This window comes from Anolis sagrei, chromosome 1 (genome assembly GCF_037176765.1).
Source record: "Anolis sagrei isolate rAnoSag1 chromosome 1, rAnoSag1.mat, whole genome shotgun sequence".
In the NCBI taxonomy this organism is placed as follows: Eukaryota; Metazoa; Chordata; class Lepidosauria; order Squamata; family Dactyloidae; genus Anolis; species Anolis sagrei.
This window is the reverse complement of record NC_090021.1, coordinates 222,206,221-222,222,064: the sequence shown is the minus strand read 5'-3', so window position 1 is coordinate 222,222,064 and position 15,844 is coordinate 222,206,221. Positions and strand designations below refer to the sequence as shown.

At 40.9% G+C, this 15,844-nt stretch overlaps 1 protein-coding gene across 12 annotated transcripts in view; it reads right to left on the bottom strand.

The window, feature by feature from the left end:
- CLASP1 (cytoplasmic linker associated protein 1) overlaps window positions 1-15,233 on the bottom strand; it is a 209,660-nt gene extending 194,427 nt beyond the window's left edge. For 4 of the 12 annotated variants that reach the window (XM_060774414.2, XM_060774364.2, XM_060774397.2 and 1 more), the window contains exon 1: window positions 15,025-15,231. The gene's annotated coding sequence lies outside the window, so the exon portion shown is untranslated. Of the gene's footprint in view, window positions 1-15,024 lie in introns of all 12 variants that reach the window. The other 8 variants (XM_060774469.2, XM_060774495.2, XM_060774503.2 and 5 more) reach the window with 5 other exon arrangements.
- Between the last annotated feature and the right edge of the window lie 611 nt (window positions 15,234-15,844).

The window sequence follows — 15,844 nt, the reverse complement described above, 5'->3', positions numbered from 1 at the left end:
AATACTTTCTCCGCAGCACCATAAGGCAAATGAGAGGTTGAGGAAAGATATGGGGTTTTGCATCCTGAAAATGTGAGATTAGATGTTCTCAGAATTCATTGTCTGTCTGTTTAGACTGGTAAACAATTCCCAGATTCTTCTGGTCTGAACTACAAAACAAGTTTTCAAGCTCTGCTCATTCAAAATAATGCACCAAATGGCAACCAAGCAATGTAAATGGAAATATAATTAGCATAATAGCTGGTATTTGTAATGAAGATCTGTTTACAAACAATATATTGGAAGTTATTTTCAAAGCTGTACACCACATATTTTTCTGAATATCCAGTAGGATCTACAGTAGACGCCCAGTTACCTGGCATCCACAAGGATTGGTAGACACAGGAAAAATGTTGTTTGTGGTTGATTGAGAGTTACTATTAAAAACTGGTCTAACTAATATTATACTCCACACTATACTATATTATACTGTAAACTCTGTATTGACTTGATATTAATATTGAAATACAGCAATTAAAAGCAAGTTAAGATCAATAAAACCAAACTGAACTTAATATAAAACAGTTTTATTGTATTATAAAAAACAATTTTACTTTTTTAATTTTTAAGTATTATTTTTTTTGCCAGTTGCTTGAAAGTTCTGGTTGCTTGAGTTCCAGTTAACTGAGAGCTTACTATATCAAAGCTGCCTTTGTAATGCTGAAATGGCTCAAGATTTTCCCTATTAAACATCTATCATGAGCATAAACAAATAATTCCTTTTGGTGTCATAAAAAACAGGATGACTTGTAATTCTGAAAACAAAAGGGATGCAAGGGTGAAGCGTACTCAGATTGTTGAGCAGCTCCCTTAAAGGTTATCTTAAAATTGTCAAATGTTTAAGGTCTTCAAACGTAGGCTTCTTTTTTGCCTTCCATAAAGAGGCAAGAGAATTAGCAACTTTCTGCTGTAATCCGCTCTACTGGGCAATCGCTCCTTTGTAAACAGCTCATTTAAGAGGTTTAAAAAGATGACTTTGCAGGCTGTTCACATTATTAGCCTGCTAGACAGACAATACCCCCAACAACATAAGAGCACTAGGCAACCATGCCAGCCCTTAAATACCAGAGCAAAAGAAGAAACGCAAGAACCTGAACGGAAGAGCGAATAAGGGGGAAGGGACAAAAATGCTCCAGGCTGCCATTCTTCACTATTAAACGCATGGACAGACGTGGCATGGTCAGGCATAAAAGGACTGAAATAGCTTCCTTTGAGCAGGTGACTGTTCTGTCCATCTAGATCAGTGCTTCTCGGGCTGACATGAGGGACTGGCATTTCCCCCCAATCTGCCAATGACTGCCACTTGCCTTTGTGCTCAATGGCACAAGTCCAGAGATCACCACTTTGAGTAACATTGACCCAGATAACCACACAGAGCATTGATCATTACTTCTACATAAATACAATTTAGTATAAACCATAACAGCATGCATACTACTGTTCTGGCTTCCTCTTCATTTTTCTAATTCTGATAATGCATTCTCATATTTTGGAAAGGTACAGTGGAATAGTTTATGTCACTATTTTTGGTCCACTTTTTTCAAGGTTCAAGCCCTTTAACATCAAACATTTACTCTGTGTTCAAAATCTATTTAGATTCAAGTGCTGAATCATGCAGCCCTTTAGAGAATTGTTAGACCAGGGCTTTTAAAAAAAAATCCCATTTGCAACCCTTGTCTGTCTGAGAAATTTTTCCATGACCCCCATATAATATAAAATAAATATAAAAATCAAGCATTTACTGATAATAAATCAGAATTTGCAAGGTATGCTAAACAGGCCGATATCCCCTTTGTGTGGAATATATCTGAATCACTTTCTGCAGAGTCAACTCTGCAGATTCATGCTCTTGCTAACAGATTCATGTAAATCCCTGGTGGCATTAAGATACCTTTTACTGTTTATAGATTCTTTTTGTTACGCTGAATTTTGGGGTCAGGACCAACAGTTTAAGAAGCAGTATGTTTGACTATAAGTTCCAGTTGCTAGTGTTGAGAAAATCTTCTGTAGTCCCCAAAAAACTGATTACATGAATTTTTTCCCCATCTCTGAGTGAGACTGATTGGATGTGCAGAGAACTTACACTTTGTGCTAAATCCTTTTTCTTAAAAAAATTAAATTCCTAGAATGTATGCAGATATATTTAAACTAATACTATAGTCAGGCATTCAATCCTACGCCTATCCCTCCTCAAAATTTAATATAAGATTTTAGCCATGGTGTAAATCTAACTCAGTGGTTCTCAACCTGTGGTGTGCGGACCAGCGGTCCACAAGAACTAAAATATGGTCTGCGGTCTCACCATTGCAACAAGAGTGACTGGTCTTGCAAAACCCTCTTATAGTGTGGGTGAACAGATGACAACTACTGAATGGCATATGTTCTGTATCAGAAACTAGAGCTGATGTGGTCTATCCAATGCAATTTTCTAAATCAGCACCCTAAATAACCAAACTGAATCTAAAGTTGACCAAAAATCCAATTCATAGCCCTTTCGGAACTAATGTTGGAGAGTGGTCCCTGGTCAAAGTGGTCCCTGGCTAAAAAAAAAAAAGTTGGGAACCACTGGTCTAAGTGAACTCAATGGATCTTTACTTCTTTTGGACAGTCACAGGGCCTAGCTATTACAAATAATGAATTTTCCAAGCAATTATCTTGGAAATGAGGACCTCACATTCCACCATAAACAAATAAGCATCGTGATAATATGCAAAAATGAGCTCATGGAGCTTAAGTGTATTTAATTCTAAAATAAGGTCTGCAAATGTTATGTGATAAATATCCAAGAAACAAACAAAGGCTCTACACAGTGCTATTTAGAAGTAAGATATAAGGGCTTCGATACCCTGAAGGCACTAGATTTCATCTGATCTTGGAAGCTAAGCAGCCCGGATTAGGACTTGGATGGGAGACCACCAGGTACTGAAAGCTGTATTTCAGAGGAAGGGACTGGCAAACTCACATCTGAGTATTTACCTAAGAAACCATTATAAAATTCATGATGCCAACATAAACAGACAAGTGAACTGAAGGCAAATGCATATACAACAAGGAAATGCATATTCTTTCTCCCATTTTATCCATTTAATATTCTGAGCTGAAGAGAGATACTACACAGCTCAAAAGCCCTCCTTTTGCACAATTATGTGTATTTAATCTTCACAAAGCCCTCATTTATAGCAACCTTGCACATTTTTTCTCACAATCGCCAACATAACTACTCAATTTTGACAGCTCTGTTGTGCGACCTTATTCGCTGTTGAAAAGCAGTGCAAAAATGGAAGACGTTGGGAAAGCATTCAATTGGAAAAGGCTAGACGTGTTGAAATATCTTTATGTACAGCAGGATGCTACCCAGACTAAACGATGAATGAGGAGCGAACCACTTGGATTTATACACTGCCTTCCTTCATTGTTACTACCTTCTGATCTCAATGACAGAGAGAAGAAGTGGCAATCAGACCGTATGAGCTGAAGGTACTCCCTTCCCTGGGTTGCACTGGGGAAAGGAGAGTATTGCTTCGCAGGAATTACGGGATAGCCCAACCGTAATTTAATCATGAATTTTAAGCTCGTGCCTTGTGTCCACTATATTTTAATCATTGTTTTGTGTACTTTAATACATGTATTTTGTAGAAATACATTTTAATATGCGTATTTTATATAATTATGTGTTTTTAGCTGTACTGGAACACGCCTCAACCCATAAAGAGAGGCAGGTAAGAAATAAAAGTATTATTATTATCATCATCATCATCATCATCACATTTATTCAGAAATAAAACCCTGGCCAGGAATTTCTTACCACCTGCTTTCATTTAACATTTGAAGAGGTGCCTATCCTGCCTCAATTTTTCACTAATTCCCTCCTATGGAAAGAAACACATGAATATTCACCAAGTTACATGAATTTGATGGAATTCATGAAGAGCCATGGGGCTTGGCCCCAGGTTAATCTGCAAAGCACAGGAGAAGCCTTTAATTTCTTCATGGCAAAGTGGGTGGCTTGGGATTTGGTGCAGAAAAACAATTACATTTTGTAGTACTACAAATGGAGATGGAATTGGGATATTTTCCTATGTTTGTATGCATTTGGGTGGCTTTTGGAGTGATTGAGGTGGAGGAACTGTCCAAATAGGATACAGCAATCAAGGAACAAGGCAGTGGGACACCCAGAGCTCCTTTGGGCCTATAAGTGACTAGCTCTGGCCTTGAGAAAGGCAGCATCTCTATGACTAATCTGTTGTACAACACTTCTCCTCCAATGTACATACAAACAGTTCCTGTTTTTGAAGCTGCTTCAACGCACGAGCCAGCCACCTTAATCTGGTCTTGACCTAAACCACCAGGGCAGCAGCAAAACTTGTGTTTGTGTTTTATGACCGTTTGCTGCCTTGACCTGTCAGAAAAGAGACAGTGTACATTTTACAAAATAGTAATAACAATAACCTGAATCATTCAAGAACGATCCAAAGAAAGCCTGCCTCAAGGTATTTTGTCACCAGAGGCTGTGTACGTTAAATGCCCTTTCCCCTTCCAGAGACATCTTGTATTCTGGAAAGCACAACCATGTCTCCTAGGATACTGTCTTGCCAGCTTCATTTGTAATTCCACTGACACTGTGACTATAGTACAACAGCAATAACAACAACACCTAAACATGGCAATTTATGTGATCTACCACAAAATTATATTTCAAACAGACAAAACATTATCTTCCAAACTTACAAAAACGAATCATGAACAAAAGCTACAAAAGCTACACAGAACCATAAAGTGATAGTTGCTTGCCCACACCAAACCACAAGGTTATCTCTTTCAAAATCCTTCATGAAAACGAAGATGTAGGACGAAGTCTCTTTTGAAATGTCAAGGGGCTTTAGATACAAATAATATTATCACAATTCAGATCCATATCTAACTTTCATTGAGAGTTGGAATATGCTCATCACATTTGAGCATATAAAGTGATTGCACAGTGAGAGGAAGTATATTACACGAAGAGCTTCTCTACCATCAATCACTTCTTGTTGTGTGCCTTCAAGTTGCTTCGGAATTAATGGTGATCCTATCACAGGGTTTTCTTGGAAAGATTTTGTTAGAAAGGTGTTTGCCTTTGACCTCTTCTAAGGCGAGAGAGTGAGACCAGATTAACCAGTGGGTTTTCATGGCTGAGTAGGGATTCAAACCCTGGTCTCCAGAGTCATAGTCCTGTGCTCAAACCACTACATCTTGTTGGCTCTCTTCACCAATTTGTAAGTGGCGTGAAAGATTACTAACCTTGAGAACTACTACCAGGTAGAATATACAATGTATGGAGAGATAAATGAATGGTCCAGCTATCTATAAAACAGTTTGCCTAATACAGGCTGAATATTCCAGATTAAAAATCCAAACATTCCAAAATCCAAAATTGTCCACATGGATGACTGAGACAGCGACACTTTTGCTCTTTGATAATTAATGCACACAAATTTTGTTTCATCCATAAAGTTATTAAAAATGGTATATAGCTTTACCTTAATGCTATGCGTTTAAAGAAATGGTTCTCAACCTGTTGGTCCCCAGATGTTTTGGCCCTCAACTCCCAGAAATCCTAGCAGCTGGTAAACTGGCTGGGATTTCTGGGAGTTGTAGGCCAACACACATGGGGACCCACAGGTTGAGAACCACTGGTTTGAAGGTATATATGAAGCATATATGAATTTTATGTTTAGACTTGGGTCCCATCTCCAAGATATCTCATTCTGTACACACATGCAAAAATAGGTATTCCTAACTCTGAAAAAATTCAAAATCCAAAACATCTCTGGCCCCAAGCATTTCAGATAAAAAAAAAATACTCAATCTGCATTTATTAGTGTCACTAACCCATCACTGTCCATCACAGAGACAGGGGACAGAAAAGAAGGAAAACATACCTGAAATAACATGCTAACAAAGCCCTGAGATTCTAAGCACCGTCAAGATTAAATCCTGCTTATGAATACTTACAGGTTACTAATAAAAGAGAATATACCTCAATGTGAAGAAGATGTCTTCCCCTCTCATGAAGATTAGTGTCAAATATACAAGTCACATTCTTGCAAACTGAATATAATCGGCCCTCCACATTCACTGCATTTAGGGGCACAAAACTTCCAATGAATGTGAAATGTCACAAATTTTAATTAAATCCATGAATAATCAAATCCGCAAAAGTTAAACCCACTAATATGGAAGGCTCTTAGTACCCATTGTGGGCCCTTGGTACCCACTGTGGTTGGGTTCCAGGACCACCACCACACCCCCACCCCATGGATATCAAAATCTGTGGATGCTCAAATGATCATCTTTATCATCTTTATTTATACCCTGCCTTCCTTCCCATGGGAACTCAAGACAGCTAACACTTCATACTAGACAAGTTTGAAAGGTGCAATACAAAAAACAATTAAATAAAAACAGAATTGAAATACAGTAAATACACTAAAATGGCCTCTGAAACTCATATTCCCCCCAATTGCACCCAACTTCCCCAAAGCCTGCCCCTTCCCCAAATGCCTGTTGACATAAGAAGGTCTTGACCTGCTTGCAGAAGACCAGCGGATATGGGACCATCCTGGTCTCTCTTGGATGGGAGTTCCACAGTCTGGGAGCAGCCACTGAAAAGGCTCTCCCCCATGTTCCCATTATATACAATTTTACGCTATGACTGCGTCCTGCCCAAGAGGAGAACTTTTACTGGGTATGTGTACCCTGCTTCCAACATGAGGACTAGGGCAGTCCCCTTGGCGAGATAGGGTGGGTTATAAATAAAGTATATTATATTATTATTATTCATAACATTTTTAAGAAAGACAATCCAATGATTATAAATTTTGTTTTAAAAACAAGGTCATGCACAATTCTATTAAAAACAACAGTCTGAAATATGCTTAAAATGTAACAGTGACTCAAAATATAAAGGTAAAGGTGTTCCCTTGACATTAGTCGAGTCCGACTCTAGGGGTGGTGCTCATCTAAGCCGAAGAGTCAGCGTTGTCCGTTGACATCTTCTAGGTCATGTGGCCAGCATGACTGCATAGAGCGCCGTTACCTTCCCACCAGAGCGGTACCTATTTATCTACTCACATTTGCATGTTTTCAAACTGCTAGGTTGGCAGAAGATGGACTATAAACGGGAGCTCACCCCATCCTGTGGATTTGAACCACCGACCTTTCAACAGCAAGTTGAGCAGCTCAGCGGTTTAACCTGCTGCACAAAATACAGTGTAGACATTTAATAAAACAGTATTACTGAAAGTGGTAGTCCATGGCTGGGTGCTGATCCACAACCCACCAGTTGGTAGGTCCTGGTTAGATTCCAGAAAAGGAAGGACAACTGCAGCCAGTGGCACAGATTTATGGCACATTGGGTGGAAAGGCCACTTCGTCACATTGGACAGCCTGAAAAGGCACTGCATGAAAAAATAGGTCTGCATCAACCACTTAAAAGTTAATAGTCGGTCAAACTAAAGAGAGATCTTTAGTTGCTGGCAGAAGGAAGACCATATATTCTTCTATTGAAATGATTTCCACAATCTGGGAGCAACTATTAAGAAGGCCCTTTTCTCATGTCCTTATCAGATGTGCACACAATGAAGGTGAGACCAAGAGAAAACTCTTCCCCAAGAGCTTACGAATCCAGCAAGTGTTATGGTTTGGTGTGGACCTTCAGTTAATATGAATCCAAGCCATAAAGGTGTCTCTAGATCCTGGCCAGGACCTGACTATAGGTATTATTCAATTCCATAGTTATATACTCATCTATAAGTATAGAAATTCTGTTTAAAAATCAACCCCAAAAAACTGGATTGACTTATTCAAGGGTCAATGTGAATTTTGCCCCTTAATTCTTATTTTTAAAAAAAGGAACCATCCCATTAGTGGAGCTGAGTGGAGAAAGGCATTGAGCTTAGTTCATCCTGTGAGAACCTAAAAGTCGTACCAACTCTCTCTACTGTCTCCAACACAGTACTGCTTCTGATCTTTTTAAATGCCTGGGCAGGGAAATTGTGGCACCCTCCCCACAGAAAGATCCTCAAATTATCCATAAATCACATCATAATCCATAAATTCAACCCCAAAATCTGTCCTCAGCTAATATGTGGGACCTCCATACATTAAAAAAAGAACATTGAGGGAACCAAGGCTATCTTGCTCTGCCTACAGTTGCATACCAACTATCTCTTCATAACCAAGTATCTCAGAGGGCTTTTTTCTGAAAGTTATCCTTACAGATAGATACAGATTCATGAAGAGTTCTAGTACTAAGGAAAGAAAGGCATCAAATTAGGAATAATCCAGGAATCCTTTTCCTTGTTCACTGAGCGGGTTCATCCTCTCTCATACAAACACTCACACAACAGGTTAAAAATAAAGATAATGGATGGTTAACTCCCAATATTCCCCATTAGGAAATATGCTGCTTATGTCTGCTGTGAGTTGTAGTTCCACAATATTTGGACAATTGCGTGATATCTACCCCTGTGCCAGATTCTAATGTAAATCAAGACGACAGGATCCAGGCATCCTTTGTTGACACAGACATGTCAGAGCTCAGCTCAGATGTTAAAAACTCTGCAAAAGGTTGAGACAAGCAATCCTACTCATTTAGGAACACCCTCTGCTACTGTCCCTCGGGGGATATGTCTGTGTCATAGACTCAAGGCTCAAACTTATTTTAACCTCGTCTCGTACCAACATGTTCCTGTCTCCTTGCATTTGGAAAGACACAGGCCATCTGAAATGCTGAAGCATGAAGGCGACATTGGGTAACAGAATCATCACTCAAATGAGCACCCCAAAAAAAAAACCATGTCTGCAAATCCGAAAACTTCTGACCCTTTAGATCACAACAGCTGAACTTTTCATAGTTTTAACTGTGTGTGAACATTGATGGAAACTGCTTTGTTTCTCTATTTCCACTTTGAAACTGCTACATAGGGACGGAGTGATTTTCAGAATACAGTAGAGTCTCGCTTATCCAACGTTATGGATTATCCAACACAGTCTGCTTCTCACCCGGATCCACAGCTATTTCAATACATTGCGATGTTTTGGTGTTGAATTCGTAAATACAGTAATTAGTACATAACATTACTGTGTACTGAACTGCTTTTTCTGTTGATTTGTTGTAAAACATGATTTTTGGTGCTTAATTTGTAAAATCATAACACAATGTGATGTTTACTAGGCTTTTCCTAATCCCTCCTTATTATCCAACATTTTCGCTTATCCAACGTTCTGCCGGCCCATTTATGTTAGATAAGCGAGACTCTAGTGTAACTAGAAAGGAGAAAATGGGGGCACTGCCCTTATGAATGAGAATTCTGCAAATGAAATTTTCCTTTAGCACTGCAGAGCGTGACAAGTTGAAAATATTTCCGACCTAAAACTCTTTATATTTTCTGTGTCCAAATTCCCTTGAAAACTGCCACCCTCTTACTTTGGATGCCTAAATTTTATTGAATTGAAATGATAAACTTCTCTTTCCACGTATAATCCTAGAAATACGGGGCATGCAGGAGAAATTCACTGGGTGGGGGACAAAACTTTTATTTTGGGTAACAATGCTCTAACTGTCCCCCACAATACACAATGAGGAGCATAATACACCCCAGTTCCAATCCAGATTCTATCCACTTATTTTTGGATAACGGCAAATATCATGCAGAACTACACATTATGCATTAAACACATAGCTTGATACTAAATAGCATTCACTAGAAGACCCAATATTATCTGCAATCTGATGTTAAAAAAATAGTTAGCTTTACCAAGTTGTAGGCTTTTATTGTTATTAATTTAGATGTACACAGCCTCTGGTGACACAACAGGTTAAAGTGCTGAGCTGCTGAACGTGCTGACCAAAAGGTTAGCAGTTCAAATCCAGGGAGCAGGGTGAGCTCCCGCTGTTAGCCTCAGTTTCTGCCAACCTAACAGTTTGAAAGCATGCAAATGTGAGTAGATCAATAGGTTCCACTCTGGCGGAGAGGTAACGACGCTCCACATAGTCATGCCAGCCACATGACCTTGGAAGTGTCAACGGACAGCACTGGCTCTTTGGCTTAGAAATGGAGATGAGCACCAACCCCCAGAGTCAGGCACAATTAGACTTAATGTCAGGGGCAAACCTTTACCTTTTCTTACAGCAATTTACAAAGAAAAAGTATCTCCAAGGAGATTACACCCTAAATAAGATGCATGGGGTACATCTACACCATGGAATTATTGAAGTTTTACACCACGTTGACTGTCATGAATCAATACTATGGAATCATGAAAGTTGCAATGTGTTGAGGCACCCACACTATTTGGCAGAGAAAACCCAGTCTTGTAAGACTATGAATCCCATGATTCCACAGCATTAAGTCATGGCAGTTAAAGCGATGTGAAATGGGCACTGATGCAGATGTACCCACAGTCTACCAACTTTACTTTCTGTATTTAAACTATTAATATCTTTGCCCTTTAAAATATGTATTACTTCTTCCCACCATTTAGGAATCCCTAGGACAGACTCCACCAGAACTACTTCCCTTTCCTTTAAAATATGTATGACCTCTGGGCTCACAAACATAATATCAACAATAATAAATGAAGCAAGAGATTAAGCAGCCTCACCAACTGTTTACCTGGGAAATGATTATAAGCAATTTATATAAGTTACTTATTATTACAACATTATTATGAGTAATTGTAAGAGCAGCTTTGAGTTTCCTTTTGGAGAGAAAAAGCAGGGTATATAAATAAACATCATCATCATCATCACAACTTTGTTGAACTGGTCCTTCCAAACTGAAGGCCTTATTTCTTGTGAAGCACAATTCCTTTACAACAATGGAGTTTGTTCCTTAGTATATAGAAGTTGCACTTGGCCATGCCATTCTTTTAAAAGAAATAGTACTGTCAGCAGAACTGGGAGGTGGAGGCTCTCCTACTCTAAAATCTGCTTGTTATGCCTAAAACCATGCCAGTGGGGATCACTCAGTAATATGGAGCAGGAACCATTTCACTATTGGGGCATTCTCTTACTTCTTCCACAGGTGCATCTACACTGTAAATTTAATGCGGTTTGACACCACTTTAACTGCCATGGTTCAATACTATGGAATCACGAGAGCTGTAGTTTTACCAGGTCTTTAATCTTCTCTGAGAAATAGTGCTGGATCATCAACAAACTACACCTCCTACGATTCCATAGCATTGAACCCTGAAATTAAAGTGGCGTCAAAGTGGTATAGTGTTGATCAATGGTTCCCAATCTTTGGGTCTCAAGGTGTTTTGGACTAACTCCCACAAATCCTAACAGCTGGTAAGATGGCTGGGATTTCTGGGAGTCCAAAACACCTGGAGCCACAAAGGTTGGGAACCACTGGTGTAGATGCATCTCTCTTTAGGGGTTGGGAGTGGAATGGAATCTATGCTTTTAATTATCTCTTTGGAAAGCATCTTGGGGCCCTTCTTGACAGGCCTTATATTCCAGGATCTGATCCCAGGTTTTCTGTTTATCCCAGATTATTTTTCTCAAGTCACTTCTGACTTACACAAAAAATATATATATATGGCAGTGCCGACTCATATAATCCATCTTAAATAGAAAACTTGGGATCAGATCCTGGGATATAAGGTCTGTCTGGAAATGCCCTTAGAAAGAAATGGAATAAATCTACAGACCCAGACCAATGTTGCAGGATAGTTCTCCAAGATCCATTTCAGAGACAGTAGCATACTTACTATTCATTCACATTGACCAGGTAGTTTTATTTCGTCAAAGCAAACCAGGCTCACAGAGTAGGAATTATGAGCTGGGCCAGACTCAATTGTACTTAATAGTAGACCCAATTGGATCAATGGAGCGGATGTAATACTAACAAGTCTTGATTTCAAGGGAACTATGCTATATACAGTTAAGTCTACATCTACAGAAACACCCACACACCCCATCTGCTATTTTGTAAAACATCCACACTGGGGCAGGACTAGCCATCTGCACTGATAAATGATGAGCATGCCTTATATCTAGTCTTTTAAAAAAAGATCTCTAGCAGTCATAGGTCAATAAAAATTGATCCAAGGGACCTATGTGAACAAATTGGAATTAATATTTAAAGTAGTTTAGGAAAAGGCCAAGGAGAAATTATGCCTAATTTGAATTGAAGGAAGATTTAATTTAATCTCTCAGTAATACAGGAAATAGTATCCTTTCAGTGGTTCAAACTTATAGTAGGACTTCCTGGAAGAGTGCTTAATAAAAGAGAAATAATCTGCCCCTCTTTGCATTCAAACTACAATATACAATGGATGGACCACTAAGCCAGCAGACTCTATTGAGTCCCCTTTGGGGAGGTGGTGGCGGGTTATAAATAAAGTTTATTATTATTATTATAGATATGTGTTAATCCAGAATTTTAACAATTCAGAGAACACATTGAAAAACAGCAGGCATAGAGGGTCTTATATTTGATATGACTTAATGAACACACCCTGATGGTGCAGCGGGTTAAACTACTGAGCTGAACTTGCTGACCGAAAGGTTCAAATCCAGGAAATAGGGTGAGCTCCTGTTGTTAGACCCAGCTTCTGCCAACCTAGGAGTTTGAAAACATGAAAATGTGAGTAGGTATCGCTTCTGCAGGAAGGTAACGGCAGGTACCGCTTCTGCCGGAAGGTAACGGCACTCTATGCAGTCATGCTGGCCGCATGACCTTGGAGGCATCTACGGACAACGCTGGCTTTTTGGCTTAGAAATTGAGATGAGCAACACCCCCTCAAGTTGGACACAAATAGGCTTAATGTCAAGGGGAAACCTTTACCTTCACTTAATGAATGTAATGGTAATTTATGGAATTATTTAAGGGACTCAAAACAAGGAGTTTCACTTGTTCACCGCTATTTATTATTTTTGAATGATACCTTAGAGAAGGTATCGTCCCCTCCATTTTTAAAACCCACTTTTAAAATAAGAGCAAATACAACCTCTCCTTCCTAATGGTGTCAAAACATATGGAAGGTGACCAAAACACTCATCTCTAACCCTTCCAAATATGACCCACTCCTGTAAGTGGCAGAGATTACATTTCTGAGATCGTTTGATTGAAAGACAGTTGAAAGAAAGGCTGACAGACTTCAAAGTAGCGACAACTACAAAAGATCAGATATCATACCACTATTGAGAAATCAATGTATATCAAGTTGAGGACACAGAAGGTTACAACTCAGGAACAGAAATCCCACCTTCTCATTTACATAGAAAATTGACCTGCATAAACTGTCAATTAAAAAGGATCTAAAGCAGTGGTTCCCAACCTGTGGGTCCCCAGGAGTTTTGGGCCTACAACTCCCAGAAATCTCAACCAGTTTACCAGCTGTTAGGATTTCTGGGAGTTGAAGGCCAAAACATCTGGGGACCCACAGGTTGAGAAAGGCATTTTGGCGATGAATGCAGTTTGACACCACTTTGACTGCCACCACTCAATGCAATGGAATCATGGGATTTGTAGTTTGGTGAGGCAGCAGCACTCTTTGACAGAGAAGGCTAAAGACCTTGTAAAACTGCAGCTCCCAGGGATCTATAGCATTGAGCCATAGTCAAAGTGCATTAATCCTACAGTGTAGATCACACATGGGCAAACCTGTGCCCTGCAGGTGTTTTGGACTGCAACTCCCACCATTCCTAACAGCCTCAGGCGCTTAAGCGGCTGAGGGGAAAAGGGAAAGGGCCTGAGGCTGTTAGGAATGGTGGGAGTTGCAGTCCAAAACACCTGCAGGGCACAAGTTTGCCTACACTTGGTATAGATGGACCTGATGGTAGTGAAAGCAATTTCTCACTGACCCAATACAGGAGAAGACACAAAATTAATCTCACATTCCCTAGAAACTTGTTTACACCCAGGACTTTCCTCTATTTGACTATATCATTAAAAGGCTGAAGTTTCCAGACAGACTAACACTGTCAGAATTAGCAATGCCTTCAAGTAAGCAGAGGGTTAATAACACGAGCATCCTTTTGTAAGTGGATCTGCAGATTACCTCTAGATATATATACAGAGGGTAAAGAAAGAGGGTAAACAGAGATAATTCATGAAAGTTCCTGCATCACAATGTGAAACACACACACACACACAAATTGCAGAAGGAAACAACAACCATTAAAATCCCTTGAGAGGGGAGGAAAATAATAATCTAGGGTGACAACTGAAAGAGGAAATTTATCCTTTGGATATGGCTGCAGAGTCCAAGCCTTAATCTCAGGTTTAAGCACAATAGGGGGAAAAGAAGGTGGAGTGAGTGGGAAACAAAAGCTGCGTTTCCAAATCAGACCAGGCACAAAAAAATAAAATAGGAAATAAAGAGAGGGCTTCAACAGGCCAACCTAACCCATTTCCCATTCCCAGCCTTTGCAGGGAGGCAATTTCCTTCCTTGTGGGATTGGCTTTTGTTCTGCCCTTAAGGCTGCTTTTCATTTTCAAGGGGAAAGAAGAGAGTGGCAAGATCACTTTCTTCACCCCAGTTGTCGCCCATTATGCTTGCATTTCAGATCCAAGAGGAGGCAAAAGAGAAAGCTGGGATCCAAGGGATCCACTGGATCACCAGATCCTTGGCTCGACGGGATCCCTTCCCTGCTCAGCTGGATCCCTTGTATCACCAGATCCTTTTTGGCTCGACAGGATCCCTTTCCTGCTCAGCTGGATCCCTTGGATCACCAGATCCTTTTTGGCTCGACAGGATCCCTTTCCTGCTCAACTGGATCTCTTGAATCACCAGCTCCTTTTGGCTCGACAGGATCCCTTTTCATGCTCAACTGTATCTCTTGGATCACCAGATCCCTTGAATCACCAGATCCCTTGAATCACCAGATCCCAGCTCCATCGTTGCAAACAATGCTCCCTGCTTCTCCCTCTCCCTCCCTCTCCTCCCTCTCTCCCCCCTCCCCCTTTGCAAATTCCTAGCCAAATTTACCTTCTGGGGCTAAACCGGGAAGACGGTGCCAATGTACTTGTACCCCAGCACACCCCGGAAGAGGCATTCAGACGAGCAGGGAGCAACACCCGTGTCTAGCCCCTGCCCCTGTTGCTGCTGCTGCTGCAATGCATGGCTGATGCTCTCCTCCGCCCCTCTGTTGCTGCAGCTTGGTAAGAATGGAAAAGCTCCTGCGCAGGCGCACTCGGAAGCCTTGGGGAGGGGAGGGAAAGCGGGCCGGTGTCGGGCATGCGCAGTAGAACAAAGTCGACCCTAACCCCGGAGCATGCGCTTCTGCCTTTCCAAAGCGTTCGGGGATCCCTCACGCATGCGCCGTTTAGGGTCTTCTCGGCCGGCCTTGCGCCCCACGTCAATCATAGAGGTCTAGAAAAGGATAGAAGGAACTATCTCTATGGTGACGGGGATGGGACCAGAATAAGGCGAAGAGTGTCTGGAGAGATGAGGTCAGCCTGTGTAGTACGCATGCGTCGGGGAAGTAGTGATGACGTATGCTCATTCAAACGACTGCTGCATTCCGTGATTAATATTCATAAAAGCGCGGCGAGGGGCACGAGGAGGCGCGAGATGCCGAGAGGGTGTCTTTCCGGGGTTAAAGGTCCCATTTTGAAACAGGGCTGGGAAGGGGCGGGCCTGGGCTCTTGTGACCTGCTCTGGGGAGCTACGCGGGGCCCGTCGTGTCATGGCCTGGCCCTGGAGGTTGTGGCTCAGAGGAAGGAAGGAAGGAAAGGTTCCTCTGCACCGTAGGAGCCATGGCAACTAAAGTGGGATCGAACTGCATTAATTCTACAGTGTAGGCACA